General features: G+C 44.1%; 1 protein-coding gene across 1 annotated transcript in view; it reads right to left on the reverse strand.

Moving 5' to 3' along the window:
- prr36b (proline rich 36b) overlaps positions 1–13,163 on the reverse strand; it is a 74,313-nt gene that overhangs the window by 32,995 nt on the left and 28,155 nt on the right. The window lies entirely within an intron of this gene.

Raw genomic sequence — 13,163 nt, forward strand, 5'->3', positions numbered from 1 at the left:
TTCACGACTTTTGTGCGAAACTTTTGTACTATGAATTAGGGCTTTAATTTACAGAGGGGGAAAAAAACATACAAATGTGAAACTTGGGAGATACAAGGTTTCTGCCTGACAGTGAAGATATGTTGTTATGAAGCTGAGATCATTTGCAATTGCAAACATGATGAAGTTTTGCAGGGGGAGATTAGGGGCACAGGGAACAGGACGTACCGTCCAGGAAACTGCAACAGCCCTGGAGCAGTGCTTCTCATGGTGGATTTCAGGGACTCTCTAGGTTCCTGTATGGGGGTCTAACTCGACCCTTACAAGTATGCCAGTATACTGAACCAAATAGACCTGTTTAGTCAAAAGTTAAAGGGAGACCTTCAAATTTCAAAGTTTGAGAACCACAGCCCTAGAGGACACGCAGTAAGTACAGGAGGCCATACAGTATAGAACCATAATACACCACAGAACACAACGTAACCTCACTGTGGGGTGGAAACCTCGTATGTCCAAACACCTTTACGTTCAGGGAAGGGAACAAAGTTATCCTCCCTGACTACTGATTGAAGCCGAGGCCGAATTGGCCCGAATCACATGAAAGAACCCCGACAGCACATGGCTGGTTCTAGAGACTCCAAATATGCATGCAGATAGCTCAGTTCTTTGGCTACGTTCTTAGCTAGGCCTCGACCCAACCCGATATGCTGTTTCCCGGAACCGGCGCGAAAGGTTCGGAATCTCCATATGCGGAGTCCTGACTACTAATTGAAGCCAATTGAAGCCGAGGCGAATTGGCCCAAATCGCATGAGCTTCTAGTTTCAGAAATTGTGAAAATATCACATTTGCAAAACCACAACGCTGACTCGCAAATTGGCCATTTCCACTACTTTCACATGACACTCTTGTGTGATGACGACGTGGGGCATCAAATGACAAAAACAACATACAAAGTCAAGGTACCGGAGATGCAAGCTCTCTGCCCGACAGCGACGATAAGATGAATGATCACACAGGCACACACACACACACACACACATACAGTGTGTCATGACAACACTTCAAGGAGTTACGTTCAGAAGACTGACAGTCTCCCCGGCGAGTGGGACGACCGTTCAAACTGGGTCATGAGATGCTTCGGGGTGGGGGGTGGGAGTTACAAAGGGAATATTGTGCGTCGTGACTTTATGGCCGAGGGAACAAATGGGTGCCCCTCCACCCTAGGGTGAAGTGAGTCACAGCGTTGGTTAGGACAGAGGAATGAAGTCACCGACTCAAACACAGAAATACTGAAGGTTAATGGTGATGACGACATGCAGTGGAAGGAAGAAGAGGCATAGATGGAGCTATTGATCCCGCAGGGGGGCGTTCAGTTCCCATGGCAGGATATCGTCGTTGTCGGGTGAAAATGTCCCAAACCATTCGTTTTGTATCTATCATTTTACAAATGATTTAAACTAGTGAAAACAGCGAGGCGTTGTGTGCTTGTAGATCTGCTGTTTTCGCTACTTTTGTGCGACGGCCTTGTATGATGAAGCAGGGCTTTGCTTTGCGAAAAAACGTACAGATTTGAAACTTGGAGATACGAGGTTTCTGCCCGACAGTGACGACATACGCAGCAGTTATGGAATCACAGGACGGACATACAGAGAGAAAGAGATTCTTTTTAATGTTATGCCTCTGGTTAGTACTTAGTAGTACTGTACGTGTGAACAGAAGAGAACTGACGTCAAACAGGGTTTAGGATACTTTAGGATTCAAAATGATTCAGTTTCCTCTACGATTAACCTCTTAACCTCTTCAACGATTCCTATAGGGGTTCCAAATGGACCCTTTACAGTAATGGACCCTTTACACAGTGGTGCTTTGGGGGTTTCTTTTCAGGGCGGACGGTCACGTGCACGCGCGCCTTTAGATGTGTGCATGCGCCTACATGTGTGTATGGAGCAAATAGAAAATACTGCGCTGCTGTAGAGAAACTAAAAGTTTGCTTTGAACGGATCTCAAAACAGTACCTAACACAGTAATATAGCCATGTAGCCTATGAGGACGCACGCACAATGCACATACAGTCAACGCTGGAAACCTACAGTAGCCTAGGTGTTAAAGTAGCCTATCCATATGAAAAGGGTAGCCTTTGGACTTGTGAATCTCGGGGGGATGCGCAAGCCCACCACTCACTGCCTGCCTGGTAAACCTTTTATGCAAATAGCCATTTGATTAGATAGGCCATACATGGGCAACTGGCGGCCCGGGGGCCGCATCACCTTCATTTAAAGCGGCCCACAGGTTAATGCCGGAATATTGATATATTATTGATTTCAGCTGTTACAATTCCAAACATGACCTGCTTTAATTCCGTCAGTCTATATTAGTAGCTTAATGACTAGTATAGTAGTATTGAAATGTATTCTTTTTATGTCCAATGTATTTGTATTTAGGTTCATAAAGTTAACAGGAGTATATAACTAAATGAGTTTGAAATTAAATCAAAATGTTACATTTCAGGATTCCAATAAACAATTCCAATTCAAAAGAAGAAAAGATTGACGATCTACAAGCTCAAAACGCATTGCAGCGCGATGCGTTTTAAGCTTGTAGATCTGCTATTTTTGCTTCTTTTGTATGAGATACTAGAAAGACAAAGTTGGACATAGCATTATGCAATGTGGCCCTCTGGAGTGAAGGTGGAAATATAGCGGCCCTCGCCATCATCAAAGTTGCCCATCCCTGAGATAGGCTATGGCGCGTCGTCACTCGTAGGACCTATGGTTCTAGCTAGCATGCATTGTTCCGTGCAATTCCTGCTCATGCATGTGGGAAATATATTGGCCACCCGGCGTCCGGTCACGTCCGGCCTCAAAAGCACTACTGCCTTTACAGGTCTTGTAACTCTGAGAGTGAACAAATGAGAGATGTGTGAAAACGGTGCGGTATCACAGAGGAGCTAAAATGTGATTTGGATAATATGGGTTTATAGGGTTCAGCTTTTTCCACTGAAGTGGCTTCCGGCTCGCCAACAAGAAATACTATCTTTTTTGAGCGGTGGTAGACCGCTCCATAGCATGGCCGTGTGTGTATCCGTGTATGTATGTATGTGTGTATGTAGCCTGAACTACCACTCAGTGACCAGAGAGGGTGCTCTTGAGTCTAGTCTGAGCATCAACTGCAATATTCTCTCACACACACACACACACACACACACACACACACACACACACACACACACACACACACACACACACACACACACACACACACACACACACACACACACACACACACACACACACACACACACACACACACACACACACACACACACACACACACACACACACACACACACACACACACACACACACACACACACACACACACACACACACAGCTCAGTTCACACGGGTGTGATTTTTTCTGGGCTAGTGCACTCCAGAGAGCACAAGCAAGGAGATTTAGCTATCTCTCTCACACACACACACACACACACACACACACACACACACACACACACACACACACACACACCTCAAGTTATGACACATAACCAACCTTTCAGATTCAATCCTTCAGCGAGGTACGCACGAAAATAAAAAACAAGTGACATTCTGATGACCTAGTTAACACTGCCCCAAAAAGAACGAATATAAAGGACTGATGCTGCGGTGTAGAAAAATGCTTCTGGAGGTCGTTATGATGAATAAAGTGAACCCTGGAGCAGAAATGGAGGCTGGACCACAAAGCTGGGGACCCACTGAACTCGCGTGGCACTGCAAGCTTGTAGATCTGCTATTTTTGAAAAATCTTTGAATATATCTTTCAAAAGCGAACATTTGTAAACTCAAATATTTGCTTCTGGGGGGGGGGGGGGGGCATGATACGATATTTTGAGATGGGGGTCGGCAGCTAAATATATATAATTCTAGGTGTCCATGACATGAACAAGTTTGAGAACCACTGATTTAGAAGACATTTATAGAATAGGGGTCATAGAATAGGGGTCAAAACATTCAAAGACTTGCAAACGTTTTCTAGAGTTTTCAAAAATAGCAGATCGACAAGCTCGCAGCGCGGCACTCTAATAGCTAAAGCATAAAATAATGGTTAAAAAGTGGTTAAAATCCAGAGTGACAAAGATTTGCGTTCCCGGACTAAATGGGTTCAGACCTGAGGCCGATCCTACAAATGCCTTCTATAATCAGTGGTTCTCAACCTTTTTCATGCCAAGGAGGACCCCCCAAAATGATATGTATTTGGCCGCGGACCCCCCAAGTCCAAGTAGATGTCGGTGCAAAATCGGAAGAAAACTCCCTCAAGGTGTTTTTGAGCCATCGCTTCTCAACTGACAGAAGCTGAAAACGTAATGCCCTCGGGCCACAGCCGTTAGCCTGAGGCCATTATACTACACTTTCTGTGAGAATTTGTAAAACAGGAAAAAAAGGAAGCCCATGTCATGGATGGATGGCATAATGTGGGACGGAGGAGGAAATTGGAACCAGCAGAGTTTACACACAGAGAGAGGAACAGGAGTTGGTTGGAACAGCTGAGATGAGACCCAAGAGAGATAGACAGTGTTGTAAAGCAGTGGGTCTCAACCTGTGGGACGGGGGGGTCCCCAAATTATTGTGGAGGGTACCCAGATGATTAACTCTCAAATACCTGGAACGCGCCCGAGTCGCGTTAGATTTTAACCACTTTAAATATTATTTTATGCTTTAACTTTAGAAAAATAGCAGATATACAAGCTCACAGCGCGGCACCGAGTGCCGCGCTGCGAGCTTGTAGATCTGCTATTTTTGAAAAATCATGAAAATGTGTGAAAGTCTTTGAATATCTTTGACCCGATCCATGACCCGACTTCTAAATCCTTCCCCTAAATCATGTTGTTCTCAAACTTTTTCATGTCAAGGACCCTCACAATTGCAGGTATTTGGCCACGGACCCCCATCTCAAAATATGTTGTTCCAGGGACCACCCAGAAGCAAATATTTGAGTTACAAATGTTCGCTTTTAAATAGATATATTCAAAGACTTGCAAAGAAAAATCATGATTTTCCAAAAATAGCAGATCTACAAGCTCGCAGCGCTGTGAGCTTGTATATCTGGTATTTTTCAATAGTTAAAGCAGTCAATAATCCTAGGCCTAAATGGGTTTTCTCACTCAACAGTAAACAAACCAACATAAAGTTTAAATGTATAGAGCAAACCTGGGCTTTGTGCGGCCTTTGGTTCACTCTGACCGGCTCTTATAGGGTTAACAGCAAATTACAAAATAAACGTATTTTCTCATTTTACCTCATCATGGACTAAAGCTGCATTTCTTTTATTTTGACGTTTTTTATTCTCGTACATGGACGCAATGCGTACATCAGCACGTGTGCGTGATCATTGGATGGTGTCTCAATAACAAGCAAGTGGTCAGACTGGTCACAAGTCAAGACGACCTGCCTTAGCTTACCCATCAAAAATGTTTAAGTGTCTAAAAAAAGAAAAGTCGATGCCAAATGCCGGGTTTTCAACAAAAATTTGACAGCTAAGTATGTATTTACTGAAGTCGGAGGTAAAGCCGTGTGTTTAGTTTGCGAGGAGCACATCTTGCGGGGAGCACTGCCTTTTGGCCCGGACCTCCAAAATATTTTCTGTTGTTGTTCATGTGGCCCCATGGTGAAAATAATTGCCCACCCTTAGTATAGAGGGTATCTGCACATTTCTGATAATTGAAGGACCTTTTAATACCTCTAAAGTGACAAATTAAACATTGACCAAATTGTCAAATATTAGAGGCAGAAATTGTGAAAATAGACGATCTACATGCTCACAATGCCTCGTGAAATCGTCCTCTGTCATGCACTGGGACGTTGTGAGCTTGTGCCTTGTAGATCTGCAATTTTTTGGCATATGTTCCGCCTCAGGATAATGGATTTTGATCATCACGATAATATCGTAAATTGTCACATAAATCGTGATATGACATTTTCATATCGTCCCACCCCTAGTCACACACGCTTACGCACACACGTTGGCCTCTCTAGAATAGACATCATCTTCATGCTGTAAGCTTCCTGGCTGGCCTCCCGTTACTCTCCCTCCCCATTCGCTCATCCCTTACTCATCCCTCCCAAACTCTAACCCCTCACCCCCCCTCCCCAAAAAGTCCTCCTTTCTTTCTTTCACCCCCACCACTCCTCCTCCTCCTCCTCCCCCTCGTCTTTCTTTCTCCTGTAAGACCCTCCTCCTTCCTCCCTCCCTTCCTCTTGTTCTCTGTTTGCCTTCACGCAGATGGCCTGGCCAGCTGAGCACCAGAGAGAGACAGAGAGAGAGAGAGACAGAGAGAGAGAGAGACAGGGAGCAGGGAGGGAGACATGGGGAGAAAGAGGGGAGGAGGGACAGAAAGAGACAGACAGACTAGAGTGAGGGACAGAAGGAAACCGAGACGAGGAAAGAGATCAAAACAGTGCGGGACGGAAAGAAAGAGGCAGGGAGAATGAAAATAAGACGGGGAGAAAAGAGAGAGAGGCGGAAAAAGAGAGAGAGACAGCAGGAGAGCGTGTGAAAGAGAGCAACCCTGAGGAGAAAATCCATACATCTCTCTCTCTCTCTCTCTCACACACACACATACAACCTTGAGAGATGAAGGATGGACAGTGTCAGATACAGGCCACACACACACACACACACACACACACACACACACACACACACACACACACACACACACACACACACACACACACACACACACACACACACACACACACACACACACACACACACACACACACACACACACACACACACACACACACACACAGTGTGTGAACAGCCTGCCTCATTTACATAACAAATCATCTAAACTATTCAATCGATTCATCCCATGCACATACAGTATAAACATGAATATAACCTGCAGTGTTACATGATGCACGTGTAAAAGCAAGTTGAATACTGTCTAGTGCAATAATACCTTAAAGGGTCCGTTTGGTTCCCATTTGTACACTCATTAGTTACAGTATGGTGTGTATGTGTCCACAATACCAGCACTGACGAGAGATAAAACCAGGTTCTGGAAACGATAACACCTTCCGGTTTGTCAATGTTGGATCCCAGAAAGGGATGGGACGATAATCGTTATTAACCCTTATTGTGATCTAAAAAAAACTCACAATAATCGTATCGGACATTTTAATTTATTGTAAAATTGTCCTCCGTCGTACACTAGGATTTATTCACTTTTGTTGAGCAGCAAATTCAGAACAATTAAACCCTCTATACTTGACACGAATCGATTTGGCAAAAATAGACGATCTACAATTTTTTTTGCAGAATGTTCCCCCAGAATAGGGATGCAGGGGGTTCAATGGGGTTAACAACAACTGTCATTTTAAGTTTAAGCATATTTTAATTTACGTGATAATATCGTTAATCGCAATTATATTTTTGCCACAATTGTGAAATTTTCATATGGCCCCGTAGGGCTGTTACAATTATTACATAATCGTCTAATAGTGATTATGCGACGCGTTGTGAGCTTGTAGATCGGCTATTTCCACTATCAATGTTCTTTTTTAAGTATAAAGTTGTCAAATATGTCAGTAATGTATTTGTATATTTAGGTTATGTGTCATATCTACCATGTGCAACTTCAAAGCCTAAAAGCCAAACAGAAACGTAATTGTCAACGACAAAAACACAATTAATCGTTAATCGCAATTATTTGAGAGAAAATTAATCGTCATGTAAAATGCCATAATCGTGACAGCCCTACCCATATGGTATGACTAGTTGTAAGACCGGACCACAGAATGCAGCTCTAAAGCTGTCATGAAGGACTGGAGGCCTGCACTGCTCCCACTCACCCTCCTGCCCGCTTAACGAGACTAGATTCATCCTGACATGGCTCTAATTAGCCTTATTTGGTCTACAGTGTGTTCAATAGAGCGCTATAATAAGCAAATTAAAAATCAGCCACCAAATAAAAGGCCAGCTCATTGTGACTGGGGATTGCCAAGGTTGTCCATTCATGGCGGCCACCTAAAATATGACCATTCAAAATGTGAAACAACCCTATTACAGTACAGGGCCAGGCTGTTAAAGATGTGGAAGAAAATGTATTTGTTCCCCAAATCCTTTGAGTTTGAGACACTGTAAACTTTGCTGATTTAGAGCCCAAATGCCACTGTTGTGAGTGTGTGTGTGAGTGTGCTGGGCACACCTTTCTGCACAAATCAGAACTATGTAATTTGCCGTAGGTTAACCATCTGCATTTTTTATATTTTATTTATTTCATAAATACTTATACTTTTGCCAATATAGCAAAAATATGCAGACATAATCTTACTGTCCAACTCTAAAACCATACAAAACTTTAAAATTGTGACATTTTTGCGACCAGCTGCATTGGTCGATAAGTCCGGTGGTTCTCAAAACTTTGAAAGTCTCCCCTTAACTTTGGCAGTGTACAAATGACACCAAATGGACCCGTTAGGGTACATTTGGTTCCATTAGTACATTGTCGAAGTTACAGACTTCTAAGGGTCAATTTAGACCACCGTAAAGGAACCTAGAGAGTCCCTATAAGGATAAGGCTAAAGAAAATCAAATGAAATGTTTCCAGTCAAGTCGAGTGGTTTTAGCCAATAAGGAAGCTCTCAATTCACTGTGTTCCTGTTTGTGTTGCATAGTTAAGCCCCAAGCAGCTGGACTGAACTGTTCAGTTCACTGTGGAACTAACCCGCTGGTATGTGTGTGTGTTTGTGTGTGGGTGTGCGATAAATGGAACCAAATGGACGTTTAAAAAGAAAACTCAGAGTTACAGAACCCAAATGGACCCCCTTACGGGTCCATTTGGTTCCACTAGTGCACTCTCAAGAGGAGTTAAATTGACACTGAGGATTTGACTTGGTGCTCTTTCCCACACTTGAAGAAATAGGGCCAATATTCAATCGTGCAGCATTCGTACGCTCATTCCTTCACTCTGTGCGATCAGAGTCTGTCACTGGGAGGAGGTAGCTCGTTTCCAGGTTAGTTAGCGTAACTGGGACTGACAATGTAACTGACTAAATCAAGTAGCCAGGCCTACTTTCAAAACCACAAGACCACTGAGCGTACCCAACTGATGAATGCGTGTGTTGACTGATGCCCATCGCCCGGTTTGAACCTGTGTGTGGGAATGGGACACCCATGCTGGGCCCACAGTACAGCTGACCACCTCAACAGCCCACCTATACCCTTGCTTCATTGAAACATCTAGTCTCTCATAGGGTAGCCTCGCGTAGCCAGGCTTACTCATCTGCGAAGAGAAAAGCCTGGTCAAGACCATAGGCTGAAACTGCATGAAACGGCATGAAACGGTGCTACTTCCGCCGGGAGAATTTCACCTGGATGTTATTGTTTTTTTTCATATTCCCCGCTGGCGAAAAAAACTGTTCTACTTCTCCCGACCCATCGGTTGCGCTCGTAATAAACAATATCCAAACAAAAACATGGATTCTGATAAAGGACACCTATTAAGAGCGAGTTAAGAGCTACAATCTTTATGTAAACAGACTGCAACGCATGACGTAACTTCCGTTAACCGCAGCACTTCCGCCACCTCCGGTGTCTGTAGGTTCACACCGTTTTCATCGCCATTCTGGCCAGGGTGCTCATAGGCATGGAACAATAATTGTTATCATTTATCATGATAAACACTAATAATAATAACACAATAATCATATTGTGGAGATTTAAATTCATCGTGAAATTATCCTCCGCCATGCACTGGGATCAATTCACCTTTTATCTGCCGAGCTGCATATCCGGTACCATTTAAACCCATTGGTAAAAACCGACATAGAAATAACGTACTTGATCCAACATGACATTTTTTCATATCATCCCATCCCCATCATAGACAGCCAACTGACCCAGCCAGCTTCACGCTACAAATGCAATACTGACTGAGGTTGTGTGGATTGCTCAAGGGCACTTTGAAATGTTGATAACCGCCTGACCCTTCTAAATGCCACGATGGCCCCAAGCCAAGGACACACACAGCCCTCAGTACATCCAGCCTGTATAGTATGCTGTGACACAGAGGTTTACATACAGGCTGTATGCTGTGACACAGAGGTTTACATCCAGGCTGTATGTATGCTGTGACAGAGGTTTACATACAGGCTGTATGCTGTGACACAGAGGTTTACATACAGGCTGTATGCTGTGACACAGAGGTTTACATACAGCCTGTATGTATGCTGTGACAGAGGTTTGGGGTTTCAATGCCATCTGGGAGGAGACGGACAAACCTATTCACTGACCTGGGATGTAATGGACTGTACAGATCTCGCTCTCTCGCTCGTGCACACACACGTACACACAACGTGCTGTGAGCTTTTCAGTGCACAACACCAGCACGCCACTATAACTCCAAACTCCAAACCCTAACCTCGAAATGCCTACTCCTAACCCCAAACTCACCCTTTTCCTAGATGTAAGCATAACTCCCCCAAATCTTATTGTTTTAAAGGCCCTCACAACTATATTAATACAAGTACACACACACACACAGGCCTGGCAGCAGAACCAGGGCAGATGGCAGTGTGTCAGCTGCATTATGTCCAGTTGATTACATGTTGCGTATCGGGCCACGGTCAGCGGTGTGAAACGGTTAGCAGGCTGACGGCAGAGCCATGGCCAGGAGGAGAGAGAGAGAGAGAGACGTTTATAGAAGGCAAGAGGAAGAGTTTCCGGTCACTCGGCTTCAGTCGGTCAAGTCAGCCGGACGGACGGCGGCTCCCGGGGGAGCCTCCCCCGTTAACCAGCTGCATGTTACAAACACACCCCTTCTTTGTGTTATTATACTGATCTGCACTTTGCATTTTAGCATTCTATTTTTCAGCAATTTTGTCAAGTGGATCGGCAATGTTTTGGTGCAACTGAAAAATTGCAGATCCGAAAAATACACAGAAATAAGACGATCTTCAAGCCAGTGTCGACTTGTAGATCGGCTATTTTCGGGCCAAGAGGTTTGGTGTAGAGGGGAAAAAGAGCAGAGGTCAAGTTAATTAAGTATTGATGGTTCAATTTGTTAAATATCTGCAATTGACATGAATCCAAAATACACTAATGACAAACAATGAAACTATATGGAATCTCTGAAAAGGTTGTGGGGTCTCCGTTTCATATCTCTCTCAACTAAGGGGTCTTTGGCCTGAAAACGTTGAAGACCCCTGGGTTAGGGTCCATTTGGTTCCATGTGTACATTCTTAGAGTGTACGTTCGGAGGTCCTTGAAATTAGTGTTTGTGAAACACTGATCTAATCTGTCAGCTCATCATGAACCTCTATAGGCTCATCATGATTGGCTGGCCGGCCTGCAAAGCTGTGATCCGACAACACGTCCAGGCTTGTGATTGGCTGCCCGCAGTGCTCCGGCAACAATGTGGTTGACTTCACAGAAATGTGCTGCTGGCCTTTTAAACGCCACGGCAAGTGGCCCGCCACGACCTCAAGTGTGACATCCCACGCCACATTCCATGCAAGAGTCACTGCAGAGGAGGCAAGGAAAAGGGCGTGTGCACGCACGGACGCACGCTATAACCACCTTCCTCCTCTTCGTTGCAGAGTAATCCTTAACTTGTTCTATGCTAAAACAAGAAGGGAGTCCGTGCTGGAGAACTGATGATTTAATAACAAAAATATATTCCAAAAACACGTGAACAGCCAGGGTTCTACTTCTGTATCACTCGTAAACAAATAAAAGGAAAAATGACGGCTTGTACAAATGCGTGGCACACTCTTCTCTCCTGAACAAAAAGTAAACACCGCACCAAGCATATCCCATCATACCCCTCTGCAGCCCGCCAACTACTTCAAGGCATACTTGAAGGCACATACCCCTGGCATAGTGTACATACAGTAATATAGTATAGGGTTACAACGCACACACAGTCCACGGAGGACTCAAGTCCAGGATCATATCCAGTGGTGGAAGACAGGTAATCCATCAATGACACCAGGTATGTGTGCTGGCTTAATCAAAGACATAAAGTGCTGCAGAGGAGGACTATTATAAAATAGCAGTGGGAAACACTGGGAGGAAGAATTGGAATAACAACTAAATTGTGGAGAAAAAGGAGTTACCCTAAATCTATGGGCTGGCGGGGGTTCATTTCACTGTCTTATTACTGGATAATCCAGTAACAACAATCCAGTCTGGATTGTAATTATACAGTATGTACACGCAAATACATTAAAAGTAGGCCAACTCAAAATTCCAAGTATATATTCACACACACACACACACACACACACACACACACACACACACACACACACACACACACACACACACACACACACACACACACACACACACACACACACACACACACACACACACACACACACACACACACACACACACACACACAAGTTGTAAAACCAGTTAGGCAAGGTGTCATCATTCTAGCGTCATTATCATAATCAAATCTTGTGTGTGTGTGTGTGTGTGCGTGTGCGCGTACAGTAACTGTACTGTACTCTGCATGTCCCTGACACCCTAGACCAGTGGTTGCTGAAGTGGGGTCCTTGGGGGGGTTCCAGGGGGTTCCCAGCTAAATTAGTTAACATAGCATCTCACTCGCAATCATTTTAAAGGTGATACACATGAAAATTCACTTTTCCTATTTTAAAACCTTTTTTTGGGGTCCCACTAGCACCTTCTATCCTCACAAAGTCCCATTTCAGACCGTTGTGTCTTTCTCTAGTTTTGGGAAGGTGGAGGTTAAAAGTATCCCACGGGTTCTCAAAACAGGCTGTCCAGATTTGCTGCCGTTTGTGACGTCATAAACAGCAGTTTTTGAAGAAAAACATTTTTTTTTTCTTCAAAAAAAGATTTTTTTTTTGGGGGGGGGGGGGGGGGGGCGCAGTTCAGGCCAAAGGTGGTACTGCAGCTGAAAATGCTCTGAGAGCCATTCAAAAATGAGAGGCTCTCTATTCAGGAGTGGTAATTTAGCCTCAAACCTGTTGAAAAACGTTTTTGGGACATAAACAATATGACAAATACTTTTTAAATGCATGGTGTATCACCTTTAAACATTTAATCCATACGTCGGCTATTCAAAAAATAGCAATAGACGTACAAGCTCACGGCGCGTCACTTCGTGTCGCGCTGCGAGCTTGTACATCTGCTATTGAAAAAA

The sequence above is a fragment of the Nannobrachium achirus genome, assembly GCF_963921795.1.
Source record: "Nannobrachium achirus genome assembly, chromosome: 4".
Lineage (NCBI taxonomy): Eukaryota > Metazoa > Chordata > Actinopteri > Myctophiformes > Myctophidae > Nannobrachium > Nannobrachium achirus.